Consider the following 14695-nt stretch of genomic DNA (forward strand, 5'->3'; position numbering starts at 1 on the left):
ATAAATTAAAAAAAAAAAAAAGAGAAGAAGAAAAAACCAACAAAGTTGCATTTATGTTTCAAATGAAGAGATGTCAAGTCCTGTCATGAAGTCTGTATTTAAAATGTGAGTATAAGTACGTCTCATGCCTTTTACAGATATCATGATGGAGTATGGGGTGGGGCTCGACAGTCGTTAAATACCAACACTTTTTATTTGAGCAAAGCCGTAAATATGCTGAAGTTTTTTTTATGCAAAGTCTTGAATATGCTAGATGCTTGTTTCTTCCCTACAAAAGCTTTCTGTTATTATAGTCTATTTTTTGCTAGTAGTCTACAGAGTTTTGAGTATGACAAAATTTCTAGAGTTTAAGGAAAAGCTGAATAGTGAGTAGGAAAGGGAGAAGGAAAGATGAAGCAGAGGAAGGCCCTCCCATTGCCAGCAGTCTCTCCTGTCTATTGTCAGAATGAGCTAGATTATGCTTCCTGTAGGATCTATCATGTTTTTTTCCATTTTAGTTTAATGGATCATTGAAACAAAGCAGAAATTATAAAAAGTGTCATTTCCTATTTTAAATTACAGTTTAATTAAAATTGTAGTAAAGTTTAAGATTTGATTTTTATTTAATATGATTATTGGAAGTAAATTCAACCTTTAATGTCACTTAGCTTTTATAAGTCAAGAATTAAGCTTATAGGTGCAGAGTAACTATTAATTAAATGACATAGCTTTTAAAAAGATTAACATTTGTAGTTGATAATGAAACTTTTTGATAAAGATAAAAGTTTATATATAGACTTCCAGTTGTATAGGAAGTCTTCTGTGTTCTCTGGTTTCATCTAGTATAATATATGAGAATAGTGTGTTTGTGTGTGTGTGTGTGTGTGTGTATGTCTGTGTGTGTATGTGTGTGTATGTCTGAGAGAGAGAGAAACAGAGACAGAGACAGAGAGAGAGAGACAGGCAGAAACTGACTTAAGGCCCTCATGCTTGTCTGGCAAGTGCTTTACCCACTGAGCCATATCCTCAGCAGACTATGTAAAATTTTTGGACATTATTTTCAGTGAACTTTCCAATTACTATGAGATTTTGCTCCTGGTTCCTTCTCAATATTTTTTTCTCTTGCTCTTATTTTCTTTTTTTTTTTCTTCTTCTGCTTTTTCTGTGTGTGTGTGTGTGTGTGTGTGTGTGTGTGTGTGTGTGTGTGCATGTGGAAACAGAGGACAACCTTGGGTGTTACTCCTCTGGAGCCATGCACCTTGTTTTTTGAAGGTAGGGCTCACTGATTTGCCTAGACTGACCAGCTGGCCATTGAGTCCCAGGGATCCACCTGTCACTTTTCAAGTTGCTGAGGTTATAAGCATGCCACAGCACCTAACTTCTAATATGGGTTCTAGGGACTGACCTCAGGTCCTCAAGCTTGTACAATAGGCACTTTTCCTACTGAAGTATTTCCCCAGCCCTGTGTGTGTGTGTGTGTGTGTGTGTGTGTGTGTGTTTAATGTGATTAAGTATTGCATTGTTGCTGGTGTGGTGGCGCAAGCCTTGGGGAGGCAGAGGCAGGTGGATCTCTGTGAGTTCGAGGCCAACCTGGTCTAGAGAGTTCCAGGCCAACTGGGACTCCGGGAGACCCTTCCTCAAAAAAACCAAAAAAAAAAAAAAAGTATTGCATTTTTAAAAAAATTGCTGTCAGTTTATTATATAATCTGACTTTCTGAAGAAGACACATTTTGAACAGATAGTTCTCTAAAGTTGGAAGAAGACCTGAATAATCTTTAGGGGTAGGTAACTCAGTTCAAAGCCTGACCCGCCTGTCCTATAACTTGAGCTGGCCTTACTTTCCTCATTTGAAACCTGGAGATGATCAGATTACCTCTGAGCAGGAATTTTTGTGTACTTAAAGAACTCAGCATAATACCTGGTAGATAATAAATTTATGATAAGCATTAGCCATTTCTGTTCTATAATCTAATTTTTTATTAGCAGTTTAAATGGTTTAGAGTATATCAGTAATGCCAAGTCAACTGTGTACATAGCATTTAGTGTTTTTAAGATCTTCAACAGGTAGCTCTGTTTTAAAATTTTTATTATATAATTTTCTAATGATAAGAAACAGAAGTTCTCTATAACTTTACAACCCTGACACCAAATAACAGTTTTCATATTCTAACATTGTCTTCTAGTTTTTATATACACATGGAGCTTTTCAACAACTCAAACAAAATACACCTATATTCAAGGTAGTTTTTGTAAAAAAGTAGATATTATTTGTAGAATATGTTGTGTGGCTTTTTTAGCCTTTTATTTGTTAACTAAATAGCATGAAGACAGAAAAGAAATCTAAGAAAACTAGATTTTAAAAAACTCTATTTACTTCTATTTAGGCTTTGTGAGTTAATTTCTCTGTACATGCAATGCATATCTTCAGAAAAAAGGATACACACAAAAATGGTTCTCTGTGGGGGCTGGGATTGGATAATTTTATTTCTTTTACTTTACACATTTTCCATAATCAATAAATATTTCTTATACAGTCAAAAATTAACTTGGGACTGGAGAGATGGCTCAGTGGTTAAGAGCACTAGCTGCTCTTGCAGGAGACCTGGGTTCAATTCATAGCACCCACATGACTGCTAACAACTGTTTGTAACTTGAGTTCTAGGGGATTTTACATCTTACACTCTCTTCTTACCTTTGTGGGCATTGCATGACACATACATGCAGACAATATACTCATATATATAATAAAAATAATAAACAAAATATTAGAAAATTAACATATCTAAAATATCTTTTAGTTTTATGGAGTAAAGAAGACTATTTGTAGTTAAATATAACTTAAAAAAACCTTCACTAGGTTTTAAGTTTGTCAGGACTTGTGATACGCTCTGGGAATGCAAAGGTGAATTTTTCATAATTCTTGAGACACAGACATGTAATCAAACAAGTATAATAAAGATTTATACAGGATCAGTGAAGTCTACAGAATATCATGGTGTGCAGAAGGAAGGTACTTAGCACTCTGTTTTATATGCCTTACAAGATCAGTTTCCTTTCCCAGCAGCTTTCACATGGTTTACCAATTGAACCTGGGAACTTTACCCAAACAACCTTCAAATTGGTCTTTGCTAGGATGGCTTCTAAGATATGAAGTGTATGGCTCATACGTGGCAACATTGCTTATAGAGGATGCTCTCTACCTACCCTAAAGACATATAGAGCATCTAGAGGGCTTTGCAAAGTAGGGACTCTGGCTTCCCTAGCTGTACAATTCTCATAGGAGAAGTAGTGATCGGCTGGTTACTATGCCAAGGCATTGTTTTAAGCTCATTATTATTATCAACAACCCTGTATGATTGGTTTTATAATTATCTCCACTTTATGGCGAGGAAGCTGAGGCCTATCTTATTATTTTGCCTTTTAGCTGGAAATAGAACCCAAATTTGATCTAGATAGTATGGTTTCTGAGCCTTGTGCCTCTTCTTTTGCGAATTCTTTTATTTCCTTTCCCAAAAGGAAATCAGTGTCAGTTAATGCTCTCTATTTAATGCTATGTTTTATACACTGAGTACAGTTTTATCTACACATCTCAGCTTTCAGTTAGTTTCTGAGGTGAAGAACAGTTGCTGCTATTTGACCAGCTGAAGTTGTTCATCACTGAACACCTTTCCAAATTATAATCTTTTTTTCCAATTGAGCTTTCTTTTAAAACAACTTCCAATATAGATGCGTTTACTCTTAAAAGAACTTCATTTGTACATCACAGAATTAAAAATACTTGATTGAAAGGGTGATTTTATGTACAGAAATATTAAAACCAAGGATTTTTCCACAGGCCCCAGTAACTAGTGGGTCTCAAAAGGTACTTAATACATTTTGGATTTGAATTTAAGAAAAACATTAATGTGTTTGAGAATGTTGGACATTTATGAAGGATTGAGAGTAATTCTCATTCCTTTATTATATATGGGCAAGTGCATCAATGTTGTGACTTCAGACATTCTGGTTCTCTAGTTCCCTATTTCCTTTCTTGTCAGGAAATTAGATAAAAATTCTAAATTTTACTTTTCAGTGTCATCCATGCTCCATTACCAAGTCCTGTTGACAAAGTAAGTTGCAAATGATTATTTTTTCCAAACTTTTAAATATTGTTACTTTGAAGTGTTTATATTTAATATGCTTTACCTAGAAACTTGCTTCTTTTTTTGTAACAAAATATACAGAGTAGATAGAGCTGTATAGTTAATACAGTCTTCTGATCCTCAGTATCTGGAGGATTTGTGATGGAAGTTTCTTTGGGAAAAGGTTTCGTAGCTGAAGTAAACTATTGAATGAGTAGACTAGATATACCTGTTTTTGTGCCTAGCCAAAGGTAAGGCATGTTAAAATTACTCTTTATTTTGAGGTGCACTCCTCCTAGACAGTTTATAAAGCTTCCTACCTAAAATTCACTCAGTATTTATTTAACTATAGAGCAAAGTAGCACAGAAATATGAACTTGCAGAAATTGTTCTTTTTGGTCTTTGAATATAAGTTGTAACACGAGCTGATTAAAAACTACTGTAATTGATTGTTAGAACATTTTTCTTATTTTTTTCTTTATGGAAGTAATGGTGCAATAAAAGCATAGGCATCAGTGCTAAATAACAGACAAACACAAAATGACTCCAAAGCAAAACAATATGTCTTGTCACTATTTAACATTAATATGGATCTGGGGACTTCATTCTGGTTTTTTTTTTTTGTTTTTTTTTTTGAGGCAGGGTCTCACATGGCCCAAGGTAGCCAAGAACTCACAGTGTAGTAAAGGATGCTGTTGACCTTTTGCTGCTCTTACTTCTGCCTCCCAAGTGTTGGGATTACAGGTGTATATCACCATGCCTGACCGGATATTGTTTTTTCAGTGCAATAACTAAAATATTAGAAAAACTACTTTGCACTTTTTTTCCCTTTCATTTAGGTGAAGAATGAAAGGCCTACTTCAAATTGAAATTGTTTTGGTGATTCTTATTTTAGAATTATGAGTGGTTTTTCAACAACTTTGGTAATATCTAAAATTATTTTAGAAGTAAATGATTTTACTAATTTGGAACTTCAAAAATAATGCCAATTCTGTTTTTTAGTGAAAATATTGGTAAAGATAAGTTTTCTGAGCTTAATAAAGAATGATTCTGTAACATCATGAATAAATTGGCAGGGTGTAGTGGCACACACCTGTATTTCTAGCACTGGGAAGACTGAGGTAGGAGGATTACTGTGAGTTCAAAGCCAGCCTGAGCTATATAGTACCAGACTAGGTAGGGCTATATAGCAAGACCCTGTCTCAAAAAATGAAAACAAACAAAGGATATATACATATAGAGCTTTTTAGTGTTCAAGATACAGGCGGATATTACAGCAACTTGTTAAGTGCCCTTTATTCATTTTCTTTTCTTTTTTTTTGGTTTGGGTTTTTGTTGTTGTTTTGTTTTATTTTATTTTTTAAAAGAAGCATTTCATTACAGCTTTATCATACTCAATAACAATTTCCAGACAAAGATAGATCTCTTTCAAAAGTGGCTATAAAAGTTTTAGGTTCATTTTCTTTTTCTAATGACATGCTTCTGTAGCTGATAGCCTTGAAAAGCCCTAATAGAAGTGAATTCTAATCTTCTTGGTTCTAAGCAGTTAGGCTTGTCACACCACCTCCAGAGGAGCCCGAGAGAGGAGCTCTCCGTGGGTCGAGGCTGAGAAAACTTCAAAGGAAGAATGCCTCCTGGAGAATGGCTGTGTTAAAAAAGCGTGCTGTGTCCTTGGCTGTTCTGCTTTAGTTCTTGTCTTCATTGCTGTCTTTATTTCTGTTCTTTCCTCATAGAGGAACTGCTTTGTACCTGCTAAGGTCATTAGGCCCACCTGAAGAGAGACTAGATACGGATGATTTCCTGGGAACTCAGTTGCCCGATGTTAGACTTCCTCCAAATGCTCTTTTCTTATTTCAAACAATAAGCAAAGTAGTTAAGAATAAGCAACGTTTGAAAATTCTAGATAAGTTACAGCAAGAAGAATTATTAGTAAATAATCCCCCTACCTCAGTTCCTAGAGTTAACTCAAGGAGATTAAAGGGATACTAAAAGAAGATTGCTGCCTACTGTTAAGCCAGGCTTTGGAATTGCCTACGAGTTAGGGAGAGGTAGGCTATGGCATCCCCTTAAGGGAAAGGAGAGCATATTTAGAATTCCCAAGCCCATTGATGAACCGCTTCCTCATACAGGAGTTTATGAAGGAAATAATAGATGGGGTTCATTATAGTTTATGGATAGGTTAGCTAGATCCAGACCAACTTGGTGTCTTTACTACAAGTCAGCATAGCAAAGTATACTTGAACAATTACAGGCAGTATAAGAAACATGGAAAGAAAGAATAAAAAAATATGGATTAGAGATACAAGCCTTTGAAGTTATATATGGAGCTATTATAAAAAAGATGCTATTTTACAACTTCACTGACCTAGTCATTGGCCTCAGCCACCGAAACCTCAGAAAAACCTCAAAATTGAGAAAATGGAACCATAAAATTACCATCAATAAAATTTATAAGTAGCTGATGTTGCCAAACCACTAAGGGAAAAGGACAAATAGGCTAAACACCTGATTTATTAGATAAGAACACTCTATAATACTGTACTGTATTGTTTTGATTTTGAATTGTATTTCTAAGAAAATGATTAACCATGAAATCAACCTGATGCTTGCACAATCTTGTTCTGTAACTTGTATAAAATCTGATGCTTCAATTTAGAAAATTACATTCAGATCATCAACCATCTCTTGTGTTGTGTCTGTTTGTCACTCGCCGAATCCTTGCCCACTCTCCGATTTCCTGTTCCCGTCGGACTGAGTGCTCCGGTCTGGGCTGGTCTGTCGCAAGGCTAATTTGTAGTTTTAAAATATCACTATTTTCTATCTTTTTTGTAAAATTTTACCTATCATAATAAAATAAATCAAAATTATTCTCATTGTCTCTGGCCAATGAACAGAATGTTAGTGTCTCTTTCTTTTTTTAGATTAAAATATTTATCTGTATATTTAGGAAAATAGATATTTCATGAAATTGACTTATCTTAAAGTGTCTTTAAAATGATTTTTTAATTGCATTTTTATTTATTTTGTATGTGTCCTCACATGTGCATATGGAGGCCAGAGGATAACTTACAGCATTTGGCTCTTTCCTTCCACCACGTGGATCCTAGGGATTGAACTGAGGTCGTCAGGCTTGGCAGCAGGCACCTTACTCACTGAGCCATCTTTCTGGTCCCTTTTTAAGTATAGTGTTTTATGATTATTGATCTGTGTCATTTGATTTCTAGGTTGCTGCTAACACTCCAAGTATGTACTCTCAGGAACTATTCCAACTTTCTCAGAATCTACAGGTAAAAGTAAATCTTGAGAATTCTTAGTCTTTAAAAGTAGAATTAAATAACTTAGATTTAATTTTTCCAATTTTCAAATATGGGGTAAAATATTAACTGGATACAAGTACACAAGAAATACCCTTTAAAAAATAACTAAGGATTAAAAAGGTTTATCCATAGATGACTTTTAAATAAAATGAAACCTGGAGCTATTTTGGTTGTTTGATAGTAGTATATAATTATGTACACTTATTTTATGCCATACTCTATTCTAGCACTTTACCTATGTTATTAATTTATGGAATCTGTAGAACAATCTTATAATGTAGATATTTCATTCCTGTTTTTCCACATGGAGTAACCAAGGGACAGCGATATTCAGAAATTTACAAAATATCACACACCTTGTATGTGATAAAACTAAGATTTGCTCCTAGTCTGAGTTTAGAGTGGCTTGACAGTCAGACCTCAGAGTCTCTTTTGAACTGTGCTCATGGATCCAAAGCACAGAGCAATACTTAGAATGGCTTCCCGAAGCACTTAATTCCATGTTTATTGTTTTTTTTTTTTTAATTTCATGTTTAAAGAGCCATATGTCTTTCTAAAAAGAAGAAAGTGCTGTTTTTTTCTTGATTTTTGTGGCCAGGATTATGGTTTTGGGGGGCTGACTATAATGAGAGTATAGTTTAAAACAAACAAACAAACAAACAAACAAACTTGGGCCAGGCAGAGGCAGGCAGCTCTCTGTGAGTTCAAGGCCAGTCTGGTCTACATAGTGAGTTCCAGGACAGCTGGGGCTACAGGGAGACCCTGTCTCAAAAAGACCAAAAAATAAATAAATAAATAAAAAAGAAAAGAAAATAATGTACACATTAATTATATCTTATTTTTTACCAATCATGATGTCCTGCCGTACAGAAGACAATTTTGTGCAATTGCACATCCACAGACTACTAGAGCATGGGATGTAGTTAGAATTCACTAGATTTGGTCCCTGGCTTTAGCTTCTGGTCTCTAAAAAAGTTATTAAAAATCTTTGAACCTCATTTTTCTCACCTAGGGAATTGCTAAAACAGTAGCACCCACTTCACTTCATGAAGGATTTATGAATTAACATATATAAAGCACTTAGAACAGTTTGTACAACATAAAACTTGAGACGTAGATGTCAGGAGTCATTTGCCCTTTGATGGGAAAACACATTAGTTGTAGATCTCTTTACAAGGTGGAAAAAAAACTTTGAGATTAATTGTTTGTACTTTATTTTTCATGTGCTGTTGATGTAGGTTAAACGATAGACCTATGTGACTATCATGATGAACTGTGACTCCCATGCATTAATTCTCATTCTTTCCAACTTGCGTAATTACTTTTCTTTTTTTAACTTTTTGAAAGAAATTATACCACCTATTCTTTTTCTTCTGGCATATATCTTTACTGAATTGTTAAAATTCTAATATAAATTGTGAACCCTTTGAAAAATGTTGGAATAGATACATTTCATGTCTTAGGACTAAAAGTCCATTCCCAGAAATACTACATTAGTTGGAATTTGGTTCAGAATTAAGACACTAATGGACTGGAGTGTTTAAAAAGGCGAAATGATACCATCTAGGGGAGGTAGATTCTAAAGGTGGGATTGGCTGGTCCTTTTGTTTATCAGTTATTTCCTGTGTAATAGGAATGTTTTAGGACCTTAAAATAAAATGTGGTAAGTAGCTTTTTTAATGTGGGGGTCTCAGGTAATAGGGTTGTTATTAGATTCCTCAGTCTGTATTTTTAAGAATTATATTAAAGCATAGTACTTCTAAGTCTACATTAGGCCAGACTTCCCCAAGTCATTGTTTATCAAGGATATGGAGAACAGTAAATTAATGCTTCAAACCTTAAGTGCTATATTTGAAACAACGCTTCTTTGAGGTGGCCAAAAGGTAGTAAGTATGCTTTGGGTATTGACAGGAATTAAAGAAGATGCCAAAGCCATAGCTAAGTGCCTTGAGCATTTCCCCTTCACACTGTGTGAAGGGGATGCTATTAACAGATATCAAATGTTAACGAGTCACTAGGGATTAGGTTTTGCTCTTCAGTGTTTTTGCTGTAACATATTCCTTTGACTTCTTAATCACATATTAATAATAACTAGCAGGCTCTTATTTTTTGAATATTCATCTCTGCCAAGTGACATGCAGTCAGAGAGAGACTCAGAATATCTGAAGATGCTCTAGGCTGTGGGAGTAGTCTCTTTTTAAATACACAGGCATATATTTAAATGTTTTAAAAAGGAAAGACTGAAAGCTAGACATCATATTGTAGAGTGATTATAAAGTATCTCTGATGCTGACTAGATTAGTTTTCCTTAGTTTGGAATACATTTGTTGTAAAATATATACATATTTTATATACATATGGGTGTGTTTGTATATGTATATGAAATGCAAGATGAAACATCTGTCACTTTCTAATCTACATTTTGAATAAAGAGAAAACAGAAACAAGTACCTTGTTTTCCATTTGGAAAATATTAGAGCTAGAATACCTATAACAGCAATACTTATAGCCCAGGAGATAAGGCTAAAATAATGTGACCTGCATGAATTTTAAGGAATTATCAAATTCATAATACTTTGAGATACATCAAGGGAAATGTAATATGAGAATATGTTCACATTGCACTGACAGTTAATTACTCTTCAAAGGAACCGTGCTGAGTTCATTAGAATCTCTTTTTATGATTTGTAATGTTAGGAGGCCTTACATCGGGGGCAGATGTTGGAACAGAAGCTAGCCACACTTCAGCGGCTACTAGCCATCACCCAAGAGGCTTCAGATACCAGTTGGAAGGTATTCCGTTTGTCTTTATATTCAAGAAGTATCTAATAGTTTGTGCGTGCGTGTATGTGTGTATGTGTGTGTGTGTGTGTGTGTGTGTGTTGAATGAACTAAAACTAAAAATTTGTAGCAAACAAATGTAAAGTTATTTCCCAACTAAAGAACAAATGGTGAAGACAGCATTTTACAGTAGATTTTGGTTGACTGTCTAATTTTCTTTACTTTGTTGGCAATATAGTCTGTTTGATATACATGCAAGTTACTCTGGAATTTTATTTATCTTTACTTTTTCTTCCACAGGCTTTAATAGATGAAGATAGACTCGTATCACGGATAGAAGTTGTGGGAAACCAATTACAGGCAAGCTTCAAAGTAGGTATTTAATCTTAAGTACAGAAGGAGGATACAGTGTTTTTTTTTTGGTTGGTTTGTTTTGTTTTGCTTTGGTCTTTTTGAGAAAGGGTCTCCCTGTAGCCCCAGCTGTCCTGGAACTCACTATGTAGACCAGGCTGGCCTTGAACTCACAGAGTTCAGCCTGCCTCTGCCTCCCTGGTGCTGGGATTAAAGGCGTGCGCCACCACACCCAGCCATAGGTGCAGTGTTATATTTATTTGTCATCTTGAGTGTATCTAAGGCAAATAATGTCACAATTTAAAAAAATCTTTAATCATGAAAATTTTCAAACATACCTGTTAAATAGGAACTGTGTAGTGCACACCCACATTCAATTCTAATTCCCTTGTTCTTTTGCTGTTATTTTGCTGTTATTGAAGAAACTGGGTCATTGCAATTTACCTCAGTCTGTACTGTTACTGAAACATTTTTCTGGCCCCTTCTCATAGTCTATAAAGGTGGAGGGATTTGGTCTTGTTTATGTTCCATGGTGTCTGTTTGCTTGGTTTTTGTTTTTTGTTTTCTTTGCCAACAGCACTTTGTTGATGATATTGTTCTTTAACCGAAAGACAACATAAAGGCTCTAGTGGTCTTCTTAAGATTTTACCAATCATGAATGATTCTTATTCATTATTTCATGATTTCATTAAAGATGATAAAATTTGATGTGCCCCTACAATTCATTCATTTTTTTAACTTGATTACTTCTACAAAGAGAATTTTTCCCTCATGAACCATTTGCTTACTATGAAGTACAATTTCTACAGGAAAAGCCAAATAAGTGGTTTTCTCCCCTTATTTACCAGACAAAAAAGTAATGAAATTAGTTCCTTTTCATCTACTAGAGAATGACAATGAAGTATTTTTTCTCTCACTTAGATTTAAACATATTTGGTGTGTTTAATCTATTGTAGTTGTTTTCTTTGTTGATGATCAAATTGTTCTGGGTTTGGTGTGAGTGAACCTTTCCAGGTTTACTGTTTTTGTTTGTTTGTTTGTTTGTTTGTTTTTGTTTTGTTTTTTGTTTTTTTTTTAACAGGGTTTCCCCGTAGCCTGGGGCTCACTATGTAGACCAGGCTGGCCTTGAACTCACACAGATCCCCCTGCCTCTGCCTCCCAAGTGCTGGGACTACAGGCGTATGCCACCACACCCAGCTGGGTTTACTGTTTAACCTTGATGGTTTCTTGCGATCACACTGGCCAGGGTATCCCAGTTGTACATTTCTTGTTCCAGACATGGAGTCTGCTTTTTTCCCCATGGTGCTCTCATTCTGTCTTAACTGTTCTCAAATGTTTGGTACTTTTGATGGCGATGAGTTTTGCTCACAAATGTAAGTATGATGGCTTCCATGGAATATGGACAGATATTAATATATCTGTCTTACATATTTGAGATAAATTGTCTTTGACATTTTTTTCCTGTTGGAATTAGTATAATCTGTGAAGTCATAATTTACTGATACTATTTTGAAATGCAGATTCAATTAGTATGGAGCCAACATGATTTGTGTTTGGAGGTCCCTTAATATAGAATTTAGAGAGCATCATAATGTGCTTATTTCTTTTAAAGGGTAAGAGCTTTTCAAAGAAAAGTAACTGAGCTATAATTATAACTATCTTTTATTTTAGAATCAAACAGAAGATAGTTTACGGAAAGAATTCATTACATTACAGGAAGATAAACACAACTATGAGACCACAGCCAAAGAGTCCCTGAAGCGGGTTCTTCAGGAGAAAATTGAAGTGGTTAGAAAACTTTCAGAAGTTGAGGTATTTCATTTTTAAAAATACTAAGTAGTAGCATGATTTTTAAAGTGTATTTTAGATATTCCAGAGCACTTTAAACTTGGGTGATGTGTAGCTAGAAAATATTTTCTGTCTGTCAGATAGGAAGCAGCTGCTTTCATTGGCAGGAATTCTTAACATAATCATATGCGTTCTGGAGCTTTTGGTCCCAAGTCATTGACTGAGAAATAACAGAGTCACCTGGGAATCTTTATGTTTTCACTCTGTGATAAGTGTGAGGGGTTTTATTTATTGATTGATTTACTTATTTATTGATGAACTTTTAAAAATATTTCATTTATCATTTTTATCTTATTTGTATGAGTGTATTGCCTGCATGTGCCTAAGTACACACATGTTGTGTAGTACCCACTGAGTTCAGAAGATGGCATCGGATCCCCTGGAACTGGAGTTACCAATGGTTGTTAGCCACCGTGTGGGTGCTGGGAACCGAATCAGGATCCTCTGCAAGAGCAGCCAGTGCTTTTAACTGTGAGCCATCTCTCCAGGCCCTTATTTGTTTTGACACAGGGTCTCACTATGTAAATCTGACTGGCAGGGCTTGAACTCACAGATATCCACCTGCTTCTATCTCTGAGTGCTGGGGTTAAAGATATCACTACACCTGATGGGAACTGATTTTTTTGTCATAAAATTTTGCTTTTGTTCTAGTTGAGGATGGTCAGTGTAAAGCTGAGGACTTTCCTACTTTACTTATCCTCCAGAGAGTAAAACTATCTCTTGTACTTTGGAAGTTCAAAGGCAAAATCTCCAAGGTCCTTCTAAGTTCTAGAAGCAATCAAAATTCTTGGGACTGGGGGTTAGCTCAGTGTTAGAACATGTGCTTAGCATGCATGAAGCCCAGGTTTTAGTTCCTAGGACAGAGAAAAGGAAGAAGAAAAATTCACTTTGCTTAAAAACAAAACATGTACCCAGTGCATACTATGGTTCACTCCTTTGAACAACTGCAAAATTAACACAGAAATTATATCATTGGATTTTATAGTGCTTGTCCTAAATTAAGTTGTAAACATACCTTACCAGGATAGTTTGTATTATGGCCTTATCCTGTAGTTTGTGATTTATGTGATTCATTGTTGATTGATTAATTTGACACCCAAGTAGAGTTATAAGCTGTCTTCCTATTTTCATATTAGATGAATTGTTATATGGTAATTAAACAAAGAATTCTTGGCTTAGAGATGAGTGTATTGGGAGTTCTTGGAAGTCTGAGGCAGGAGAATCACAAATTTTAGGCCAGTGTGGACAGTACAGTGAATTCAAAGCCATCCTGAACTACATAGTCTTGTTTCAAAAACAAATGAAAAAGAAATTGTAGGCCTTAAAATATTTTCAAGGCTAAAGGTCATAGCTGTTGACCTTTTTAAGTTTAAATAATAGGTAGCTCCTCATTGCCCCATCCTTCAACATTAAAAAAAAAAATCTTAATTGTGTTTTGTGTTTTAGTATATATGAACCTGAAGTAAACTGATATCACTTTGTTTTTTTTTTAACCCAGCTTTATGCAAAATCTAGGGCACATATTGATGTAGAATTTCCCAGAGAGTTACAGTTTTTACAAGCTGGTTTTATAATGAATTTTAAATAACAAGTATCCATTTATTCTAATATTGCCTGTGAATCTGAATTGCAGTGCAGTCTGAGTAATACTGAAGATGAATGTACCCACCTGAAAGAAATGAATGAGCGGACTCAGGAAGAACTGAGAGAATTGGCCAATAAATATAATGGAGCAGTTAATGAAATTAAAGATTTATCTGATAAATTAAAGGTATGTATTTAATCTACCTGAAAGTATGTTGAACTAACAATCTGTAATTTGCTAGACAGCTTAAAAGTTTATGTATCATTTAATAGTTGTTGATATAAAATTTGATAAAATGGAAAAGTTGAAACTGATAGTGAAATAGAGTATTGTAGTCTATTTATCCCTCCCACTACTACTGTACAAAATGTATTGCCTGTAAATTGCTGAATTCCTTTGGATGGAAATGTAGTCAGTGCTTCACAATAGGCATTTTTAAGTGCTGGCTTCAGCAGCACATAGACTAAAATTGGAATGATACAGAAAAGAAGAGGCATCTTTTATTGTACAACTTGAAGTAGATGAGAGTCAACAAAACCTGGGCCAGCAAGATGGCTCAATGGGTAAAAGCACTTGCCACAAGCCTGAAGACCTAAGTTTGGTCCCTGGAGCCCATGGTGGAAGGAGAGAACTGATTCCCTAAAGTTGTTCTCTGACCTCTATGCTTTCTCTGGCCCCGGCACACATATATCAGCCCCCCCCCCCAAAAAAAA

General features: G+C 35.1%; 1 long non-coding RNA gene across 1 annotated transcript; it reads left to right on the top strand.

The window, feature by feature from the left end:
- Positions 1-3965: 3965 nt before the first annotated feature.
- On the top strand, positions 3966-10130 carry LOC108490251. Its single transcript, XR_001872204.2, has 3 exons — positions 3966-4088; positions 7325-7387; positions 10115-10130. It is a non-coding gene; the product is annotated as an uncharacterized LOC108490251 (long non-coding RNA).
- The last annotated feature ends 4565 nt before the right edge of the window (positions 10131-14695 follow it).

The sequence above is a fragment of the Nannospalax galili genome, unplaced genomic scaffold (assembly GCF_000622305.1).
Source record: "Nannospalax galili isolate Female #2095 unplaced genomic scaffold, S.galili_v1.0 scaffold69, whole genome shotgun sequence".
In the NCBI taxonomy this organism is placed as follows: Eukaryota; Metazoa; Chordata; class Mammalia; order Rodentia; family Spalacidae; genus Nannospalax; species Nannospalax galili.